Here is a 10344-nt window from a genome sequence, read left to right on the forward strand (position 1 = left end):
TTTGGTTTCCATGCATTGTATGTCATTGTACAACCAAAATATCATACATGTTTGGAATGACATGAAGGTGAATAAATAATGACAGAATTTCATTTTTAGATGAACTATCCCCTTAAATGACACTATGAGGAAGAATCCCAGTAATGTCAAACTTATGAATCTTTTATATCTGCAAAGATATTGATGTCAAGTTTGGCAGTGACATGATGGAAATAAATGCTGAGCTGTAGAGAGGACTTTTATACTTTTAATTAATTGGATGAGCCAGTGACAGGGTAAATAATAATAATAATAAAAAAACGACATTAAAATATGTCAGCAAGGCTTTCAAATACGTGAGACAACAGTAACTTATGGCACAGGTTGTTTTGCTTATACCCAGGGAGCATGTAAATGTTATACATTGACAATTGATGAGTGATTGTTTGAAAATCATATTTTTCTGCTTGATTGTGACATTATTCTGACACCTCATAGACTGCAAAATAGAAACTCACCAAATAGATGCAAATTTGTATTACCTTCATATTCATCTAGTGTTCACGACACCATTGAGCATGAGGGACAGTACTCATTGTTACTGTGGACATTTAATTTTAGTGGCAATCAAAAATGTGATACTACTGATCAGATGATGTCATGTCGAATTGAACTGACCTTTGCTGCTAGCTAGTGTTGCTGCATTTATGTGTTTTGTTTTGTATTTATTTAGCTCAGCTATTGAATAGAATATGGACTGTGCATTCTTAACTGTAAATCATATCAGATTTGTAAAAGGCCCTGATCCAATTAAACAGAGACGCTAGATGTCATTGGTTTGAATCTACTTCTCTCTGTGTTGAGAACCTGAGTCATCTTGTATTGTCTCAGTATATGGCTATAATTGTGTTTGCATAAATTGTTTTGAGTAAATAAACATTCGTGAAAATAGATTTTGTCCATGCATTTCTTAAAATGCATATATGTCAATGCAATCAATCTTTCTGAAAAATATAGTACAATTTTTTTGGGGGGGTACCTGCTGATTACCAGCAATAATACTGTACTTTGCAAGAATACAACAGACCATTGACTTACAATAGCACTTACCATCTGCTGACTTCAATTCTACAGTCAGCCAACCCAAAAACCAGATCAGGGGAACCAAGAGGTCACGCACATAAAAGCAGTGTGCAAAACTAGAAACTTCAGAGGTCACTGACCTCACAGGTGATAAACGCTCAGTCTCTGATACTCTGTAGCAGATGGTCGACACCTGTCTGATGTGAACAAACCTGTATGGCCGCTGCGCTAAATAGTGATGCTTCATTGAGGAAGCGAATCCGTGTTTCAACGATTCATTTAAGTGAACAAATGATTCTCGTGCCCTTCCATACTCCGGCATCACTTTACCGTAACACTGTGTGCTAAATTTAGTACATACAGTTGTGCTCAAAATTATTCATACCCTTGGTAAATATGATCAAAGAAGGCTGTGAAAATTAATCTGTATCATCAATCCTTTAGATATTTAATTTTTTTTAAATTACTAAAATCTAACCTTTCATTGGAGAATAAGAATTTAAAATGGGAGAGAAATCTCATTATGAAATAAATGTTTTTCTCTAATACACATTGGTCACAATTAATCATACCCTTTTATCCAATACTTTTTGCAACCTCCTTTTGCCAAGAGAACAGCTCAGAGTCTTCACCTATAATGCCTGAAGAGTTTAGAGAACATCTGACAGGAGATCAGAGACCATTCCTTCATACAGAATCTCTCCAGACCCTTCAGATTTCAGCTGTTGATGCTTCTCCTCTTCAGTTCACCACACTCATTTTCTAAAGGGTTCAGCTCGGGGAACTGGGTTGGCCTGGGCAGAAGCTTGGTTTTGTTCACAGTGACCCATTTTTGTTTGTTTGTGGATCATTGTCCTGTTGAAAGATCTAACCATGGCCCATTATAAGATTTCATTGACAGTCAGTTTTAAATTTTTTATCCATTGGTATTTTATAGAATCTATTTTGCCATCTATCTGAACAAGATATCCAGGATCTCCGGCAGAAAAATAGGCCCACAACATTAAAGATCCAGCAGTATATTTCATTGTACACATGGGGTACTTTTTTATCACTGTTTGCACCAAACCCATCTTGAGTGTTTGCTGCTAAAAAGCTACTTTTTTTAGTTTAATCTGACCATTGAGCCCAGTCCCGTTTAAAGTTCCAGTCGTGTCTAGCAAATAAATATGCTGGAGTTTGTTTTGCATATTTATTGCATATTTTTTTGTTTGTTTTTGTTTTTTGAGGCTTTCTGACCCCAAGACTCAACTATTTTCTGCAGTTCTCCAGCTGTGATTCTTGGAGTCTTTGGCCACTCACACTCTCCTCCTCACCGTGCATTAGGACGATATAGACACACGTCCTCTTACTGTATTAGAGAAAACTATTTATTTCTTAAACTTGTCTTAAACTTTCTTTTCTTTTTTCATACTTCCTCTTTCTCGTACCTTTCCTTTTCCTTTTATATTACCACAGAATCAACAAGATATTCATCTTTGAGCACCAGCTATATAATAGAGCAAAATAAATCTTCCTTTAACATGTTTTTCAGTTGTTTAGCTCTTTCTCTCAGTGTTTAGCAGGGCTTGGTGCAGGGCTCGGCCTCTCCTGATCCTCATCGATATGAAATTGCAGCCCTCAGTGTCTCAGACAGTGATGAGGACAATTTGATAGAGCTTCCTTCATCGCCTCAACAGGATATCAAAACGTCAGTTGGCCCGGCCTCAGTTATTGTGATATTATTATCTAGAAGAACTCTTCTCACCATCTCTTTGCAGACTGGTTGTGTACCCACCTCCTCCAGTCAAGGGGGGTATAACCATCCCCGAGGAGGACCTCAACTGTCTTGAGGAAGGAGAAATCCTAAACGATGTGATAATAGACTTAGGTTAACGTTTTTGAAATTGTGGCTATCTACTTCAGTATATTGGCACTGTAATGACATAAGTCTTGTATTTTGGCCAGGTATTTGGTCTGCGAGAAGCTGGAAAAGGAGGATGCCTCCAAGTACCATGTGTTCAGCTCGTTCTTCTTCAAGTGCCTCACTCAAAAAGATCATACAAGGCTTCCAGGAACTACACATTTATTGTAAGTATAGAATATGGTAGTGTAAAAAGTACATAACCATAACTGGTGTGAACACACTGCACTGCACTGTATTGCAGCATGCAAGAGCACCGGCACTGTCGGGTGAAAACGTGGACCAGGAGCGTCAACCTTTTTGACAAGGACTTTATATTTGTCCCGATTAATCAAATGTGAGTCTCTTAACAAAGCTGCACATCCTGCATCCCAAAATGTTCTTGCAGACTTTCAGGTTGTGTAGGTTGTAGGTAAAATAAAGAGTGTGTCTTAATAAGAGCCCCTCCTGTGTAATGTGTCCTCAGGGCTCACTGGTACCTGGCTGTCATCTGTTTTCCTGGCAAGATTTCACAGACCAGTGGTTTGGATCAGTGGGCGAAGGTATTCAGTGGAGTATCTTTGTGATCAATCTCCACCCAATCCCATGCCGCTCTTCTACTCTCCAGAATCCTCAAAGCAGCTCTCCAGATGGAGTCAATCCATAGGTAATTTAGAAAACCAATGTGGTGCCAGAGCAAAATGGTGGTGTAGATAAAGGACAAAATCTGTTAGCTTAATTATTTTGCTTCTTTTTGAATGAGAGAACATGGAAATCCAAACTGTTCCACGATACAGCACTTAGTAAAATGTTTTCTATTTTCTAGATAGATTTCTGTGTATATTTGGTTTCTTCAAGTGCCTCACTCAAAAAGATCATACAAGGCTTCCAGGAACTACACATTTATCGTAAGTATAGAATATGGTAGTGTAAAAAGTACATAACCATAACTGGTGTGAATGCACTGCACTGTATTGCAGCATGCAAGAGCACCGGCACTGTCGGGTGAAAACGTGGACCAGGAGCGTCAACCTTTTTGACAAGGACTTTATATTTGTCCCGATTAATCAAATGTGAGTCTCTTAACAAAGCTGCACATCCTGCATCCCAAAATGTTCTTGCAGACTTTCAGGTTGTAGGTAAAATAAAGAGTGTGTCTTAATAAGAGCCCCTCCTGTGTAATGTGTCCTCAGGGCTCACTGGTACCTGGCTGTCATCTGTTTTCCTGGCAAGATTTCACAGACCAGTGGTTTGGATCAGTGGGCGAAGGTATTCAGTGGAGTATCTTTGTGATTAATCTCCACCCAATCCCATGCCGCTCTTCTACTCTCCAGAATCCTCAAAGCAGCTCTCCAGATGTAGTCAATCCATAGGTAATTTAGAAAACCAATGTGGTGCCAGAGCAAAATGGTGGTGTAGATAAAGGACAAAATCTGTTAGCTTAATTATTTTGCTTCTTTTTGAATGAGAGAACATGGAAATCCAAACTGTTCCACGATACAGCACTTAGTAAAATGTTTTCTATTTTCTAGATAGATTTCTGTGTATATTTGGTTCTTTTTGGTCACTGATTTTGTAACGACTTACAACCCGTTCAGTGTCATGTGTCATGCTGTCAATGTGTCAATGAATGGAAGTCTATGACTTTCGAATGTATAGCCACAAATACTTAATACAAGTTAAATTGGACTAAATTGAGAGCATTTTAGTTTTTTTAAAAGTTTTTTTAACATGCATATAATGGATGTACACTGGACCAACATTCTGGAGGGTGTAAAAGCTGAAATACATGAAATATTCAGTAACACTCCTTTTTTAACTATTATATATATATATATATATATATATTTAAAATTTTTTGAAGTCTCATACTCACCATGACTGCATTTATTTGATCAAAAATGAAAAACCATTAAATAATAAAACCACTAATATTGTGAAATATTATTACAATTAAAAATAAAACGATGTAATAAATTTCTGTGAAGGCAAAACTGAATTTTCAGTATACTAAAGAAAGATTTATTATTGTCAATGTTAAAAACATTTGTGCTGATTAATATTTTAGTGGAAACCATAATACTTTTTTCAGAATTCTTTGATAAAAAAAAGTTAGAAAGAACAGCATTTATTTTTGAAATAGGAATCTTTTGTAACATTATAAATGTCTTCACTGTCAATTTTGATTAATTTGATGCATCCTTCCTGAAGAAAGGTATTCCTTTTTTTTTTAAGGGATGAGTGAAAATTATTTTCTGTGATTTATCTCTCATTATGCATGTTTTTCCCCCATAGACGACTTAGACCAGTGTTTCTGCTCCCTTTCAGAGGATGAGGCTGAGGATGATGTTCAGTTAATCGCTTTCTAACTCTGTAACAAATCAGTGGAGAGTGAATTAACCTTTTCTATTTTTGAATTACAGATGGTCAAGAACAGATCTGTCCTTAACAGTAAAAGTAACGTCTCTAAACAGTGAGTCAAGTCCCCCCCCCATGCTTTCCCTTTACCCGTCACTAGATGGCAGTAACAAGTCAATGAAATGCTCCATTGTACCCAGTCATTGATGGACTGTCTGTGTTTGTAGGCCATGCATGCTACTGTCTGACTCCCTCGCCTGCAGTGGAAGATCATCAGTGCTGCTACTCCAAGAGTAATTATCTTCTGTTTCAAGTGCTTGATTATTTTTGCACTTGTGCATTAATAGAGAGCACACATTTTCTCTTGTACTTCTGTATCCTGCGTTAGGCAGCAAATGTCGGCAATTAATGTCAAATGTCGCCAAAATGCTGTCTTTCTCAAGGGGGAGCAGCTCAGAAAGCCAAGTCCTTCACCACATTCAAATCTCATTGGAGACGTTTGTATGCTAGAAAGAATCATTTGTTTAAATCAATTCCAAGGACTCGTTGCTGACATAAAAATGGAAATCTGCCCACAAACCGAGCAAACCACATGCATGTTAGCCGGCTAGTTATATTTACCTGGGGGGCGTATCAATGAGCGTAAGACAACATTGCCATTCTAGCCACATATTTTCTGTAAACCCAAGGTACTTACAAGAGGAATGGAAGGTCAAAACGGGCTCTGAACAGAGTTTTGGAAATGGAGTGATGAATGGATGGAGCCCCCTCGTCCCACAACAGGATAACTATACAGACTGTGGCATCTACATTCTGCAGTATGTAGAGAGCTTCCTCAAGGTATTTTGATGAGCATCTGTTTCATTCTAATGATGCCTTAAATTAATAATTATGAAATTTAATAAGTCATTTGCTTTGGAAATGGATGTTTTGTTCTTGAAATTCAATAAAATATTTGCTGTAAATAGAATCTATCAAAATAAAATGGCCAGATGCTGAATCCAAGTGCGAGTTATTTAAAAAAATTATACTTGTTGTGGTGAAAGACTCACTTAAACCCGAATTGTGTAATTTCTAAACAGAATTGCAAAAAATAACTATTTTCCAACAGGTTTCCCCAAATACTCAGTAAAAGGGTTAGTCCCGTCTCAAACCCACCTCAGTGGTTGAGTCTATGTTGCTGTACTGTGCTGGTTGAGATGCTCAAATAAACAGCAACTCTATGAATTCTTCAAGGAAATTAGTTTATAAATGGCTTATTTGTAGTTGTCTGAAAATGACTGAAAGTCATGTCCAAGAGCCCTTGCTGTTTCCTTAAGCAATCCAAACATTAAGATTGCATTCCTGTGGTTAAAGGCCCAAATAAGCATTCTAAACTCATTAGTTCTTCCAGACTTGCTTCTGTCTCTGCTCGAGGGCAGAATTTTTGCCTGTTTATGCCGATGATCAGATTGGCATCCTGCACGCTCAAGACAGATGACCGTCTGCCTTCCAATCCTCAAATTGAAATGCTTGATGTATTTCTGTGTTTCACCCTGGGCAAGAATTTTTGGATGATAATGAACCACCTGATCCCTCTGCACTTCAGATTATATAATATTCAAGACTTGGGGAAATCAAATGCAAAAAATAAATAAATAAAAGAATCGTTCGTTTAAAATATATCGGCTGACCATACCGAATATTGGTGTTTAAAGATAGTGGTTTACAATCCTTCTTCAAAGGGTTAATGTGCACACTGTAGCAAGTATGAGAACTATAAGCAAATAAACTAGATTTGTAAGACCCGGAAGTTCAGTAAATTCTTAGTTTAAAAGAAACGTTTCATAGCCTGTATCATTTGATCAACTTTGAAACCTTGAAAACGGCCACCTGTGATGGCCTCACCTTCTTCCCCTCTCTTGAGATTGCATCCCTGCTGTGTTCTCCATATGAGAAACTTCCTTTATATCTTTTAATTCTGAAGTGTTAGAGCTAATGAGACTCTTTGAGTGGATCACACACTCAACGCTCAGTTATTACTTCAGTGCTTTGTGGAATTACCCGTCTGCCAGAAGGCCAGCAACATATGGAATGAGCTGTAATTTAAGCTGAAATGTTTTTGAGGGATTGGTTACCACTGAGGGTATAAGGAGGGCAAACCCAAATACTCAATTTGCTGTTTGATTTGTGTTTATGATTGATAGTATTAATATATTTAATAAAATAATTAATGTATTATCCCATTTGGATAGGCCTAAATGTGTATATTAGTACTTTACGTATTTATTTTCAGACAATGAAAATGATTTGCAATAGTTCACTATGAAATTTGTGTATAACATCTGTTTAATTAGTAAGCTTTTTTGGTGCATGTTAACCATATAATTTTACAGTTCCACTTCCAGAAATGGGCTGAAATTGCATATTTAGACTCAAGTTCTATTATACTTTCATGTAACTGGAAAACAACTAGAATATCTCCCAGCTAAACTCTTAAAAATAAAGGTGCTTCAAAAGGTTCTTCAAGCGATGCCATAGAAGAACCATTTTTGGTTCCACAAAGAACCATTCAGTCAAAGGTTCTTTAAAGAACCATCTCTTTCTTACCTTTTTATAATCTGAAGAACCTTATTTTGCCACAAAGAACCTTTAGTGAAACAGAAAGGTTCTTCAGATGTTAAAGGTTCTTTATGGAACCATTTAGGCAAAAAGGTTCTTCTATGGCATCGTGAAGCACCTTTATTTTTAAGAGTGTAGCATAACACTCCTCCTCACTTCAGGCTTTTTCATTAGAAACAGCCATCATTAAGATGAGTCACAGTGTCTGGAAATCAAGCTGTTCTTCTCTTATACGTTCGCTTATGTTGTGTTACTGGCACATGCGCTCTGGAGCACATTGTACGATTGTTTTTATCGCTGCGAAGCTCCTGGGAAATGCAAAAGTCAGTGTGGCATTAAATCTAATTAATGGTGTTTCTTCATGCTCACCAGACATGACTGTAAAACTCCTGTTTTGAAACTCGTTTCTGAAGGAACTGATGTTTAATATTAGTATGTGTTCAAATACAAGATATAATTCTGTAAAATCTTGTCAGATATTAGCCTACAATGCTTCATGGCTATATGTGAGACTAACCCAAGCTGCTAGTTTAACTCTATAAACCCCCTGAGGAACATTTCAGCATGTAAAAAGATAAGTCTTTAAACTAAAAATTGTTTTTCTCCTAGCTGTTTTGCTCAGAAATTTGATACAATGCCACGTAGTGAGATATCATGTGTCCTAATTAGATTTACAAACAAAGTCTGCTTTCAACGAGGTATTAGATTTCAATTTAGGAATACTTCTATAAGTTTTGAATTACAAGCCAATACAATATGAATGAGTCTCCAGTTTGTATCAGTTGCGCACCTTGACAATCCAGTAGGCAGCTCTTGACTTTCTCCTCATCCCTCAACAGACACCTTTTCATTTTCAACACAACTTTATCAACAATAAAGTGGGACTTCTTCTTAGAATATCATTTTACGATTTGATAATTGTTTTGATTGGACCTGGTTCATATTCCTAGCCTATTTTCCACTAGGAACATGAGTTATTCATTCTATAGTGTGCATATATATTTATAAAGCTCCTGTTGAGAAAAATGTGCTTTTTGTTCAGTCCCACAACGATTTAAAAAACATTTTTTAATTTTTTTTTATAGAATGCTGATGAAGCAACGCGATGTGTGTGAAGAGAACTGATAAAATGAAAATGAAACATTTGTGTTGATTAAACTCATTCATTTGTATTCCTATGTATTTTACTCGTTTATATAGGCTACTACACAGTCATTAAAATAGTCATAGCCTAATATTTCCACGTAAACACACATTACTCTACTTTTATAGTAAACAAATGGTGTTGGTTGTGTTAAAAGTCATGATATTTTAGTGATTAGATGAAGGAAATAGCGGCTGTGTCTCAATAACCTAGTGAGCTCCCTACCTAGGAGACATTTTGGGCCAGCAGGTAAGATGTGAAGTCGCCGCACGCGCTGACTGTAGGACGCCCACACAAGCTGTATAGATAGTCAGCTCTCTGTGTTTTGAAGCACAGCCTGTGTCTGTCACAGATACAGTGTCACCACTGAAGTCGCTGTTATTCCTGTGGACTTCAGTTTGAAGCCGGGCACACTTAGAGCAAGAACAGCTTTTGAAGGGACTATTTCACATCGAGGGAATCTGTCACCGCTAACCGGGACAGTCTGTCGCTTCTGTGTTCATAAAGACAGCTACTCTTGCCGGACTTACAGATAATGTGAGTGACTTTAATTACTCTATTTGGAGCGTGTCTTCTATTTAGAGCACCTAGAGGCTTGTTGTTAGGTTGTGTTTAATTGCTTTTAACGTTACATTGGCGAGCTAGCATGCTGCTAATGAATGAATCCATATTATTAACTGTCGTCAGGTGAATTTCGCGGATCATTTCTTTTAGTGACAAGCAAAATTCTGTTTAAGTACGGGATTTTAATTGTGACTTTTGTGTGGCAAATATTGCACTTCGTGTAGCGTCCTGTATGTCAGAGATAGTTATATTTATTCATAGTTTTGCATTTGGTTGGCTTTAGTTATGTTATTTAGCTTTTCGATTAGTCAGAATAGCTTTGTTTTGATAAGTTACGTTTGTGACCAAAGTTTTCCAGAAAATGAGTAAAGGCTGTATGTCATGGAAACTCGACTGGTTGTATGCATTGTTAAAGAGTTTAACTTTTGTGTTCTGAAGGGCCGAGTTCACGTTATTTATTTGTGTTTCATTCATATGAATGATGGATGCTTTGAACACCCGTATTAGGTGACTGTAAACTTCAGTGTGTGCGCATGCGCGACTGCTCCGGTTAAACGTCTAACCTTTATAATCCCTCTCGTGTCATTCCACGAAATGTGTGTGAACACTGACTTTATCAGTTAAAAGCTTTTACTTTGTGCTATTATACAATGTTTTTAACACTAAAGCAGAAAACAATTATATATATATATATATATATATATATATATATATATATTTTTTTTTTTAAATA

General features: G+C 36.9%; 1 protein-coding gene across 1 annotated transcript in view; it reads left to right on the forward strand.

The window, feature by feature from the left end:
* Positions 1-9464: 9464 nt before the first annotated feature.
* Positions 9465-10344, forward strand: part of LOC107600844 (unconventional myosin-VI-like) — a 64364-nt gene continuing 63484 nt past the window's right edge. Inside the window, exon 1 of the mRNA XM_016292816.1 lies at positions 9465-9584. The gene's annotated coding sequence lies outside the window, so the exon portion shown is untranslated. The remainder of the gene's footprint in view (positions 9585-10344) is intronic.

The sequence above is a fragment of the Sinocyclocheilus grahami genome, unplaced genomic scaffold, assembly GCF_001515645.1.
Source record: "Sinocyclocheilus grahami isolate Dianchi unplaced genomic scaffold, SAMN03320097.WGS_v1.1 scaffold293.1, whole genome shotgun sequence".
In the NCBI taxonomy this organism is placed as follows: Eukaryota; Metazoa; Chordata; class Actinopteri; order Cypriniformes; family Cyprinidae; genus Sinocyclocheilus; species Sinocyclocheilus grahami.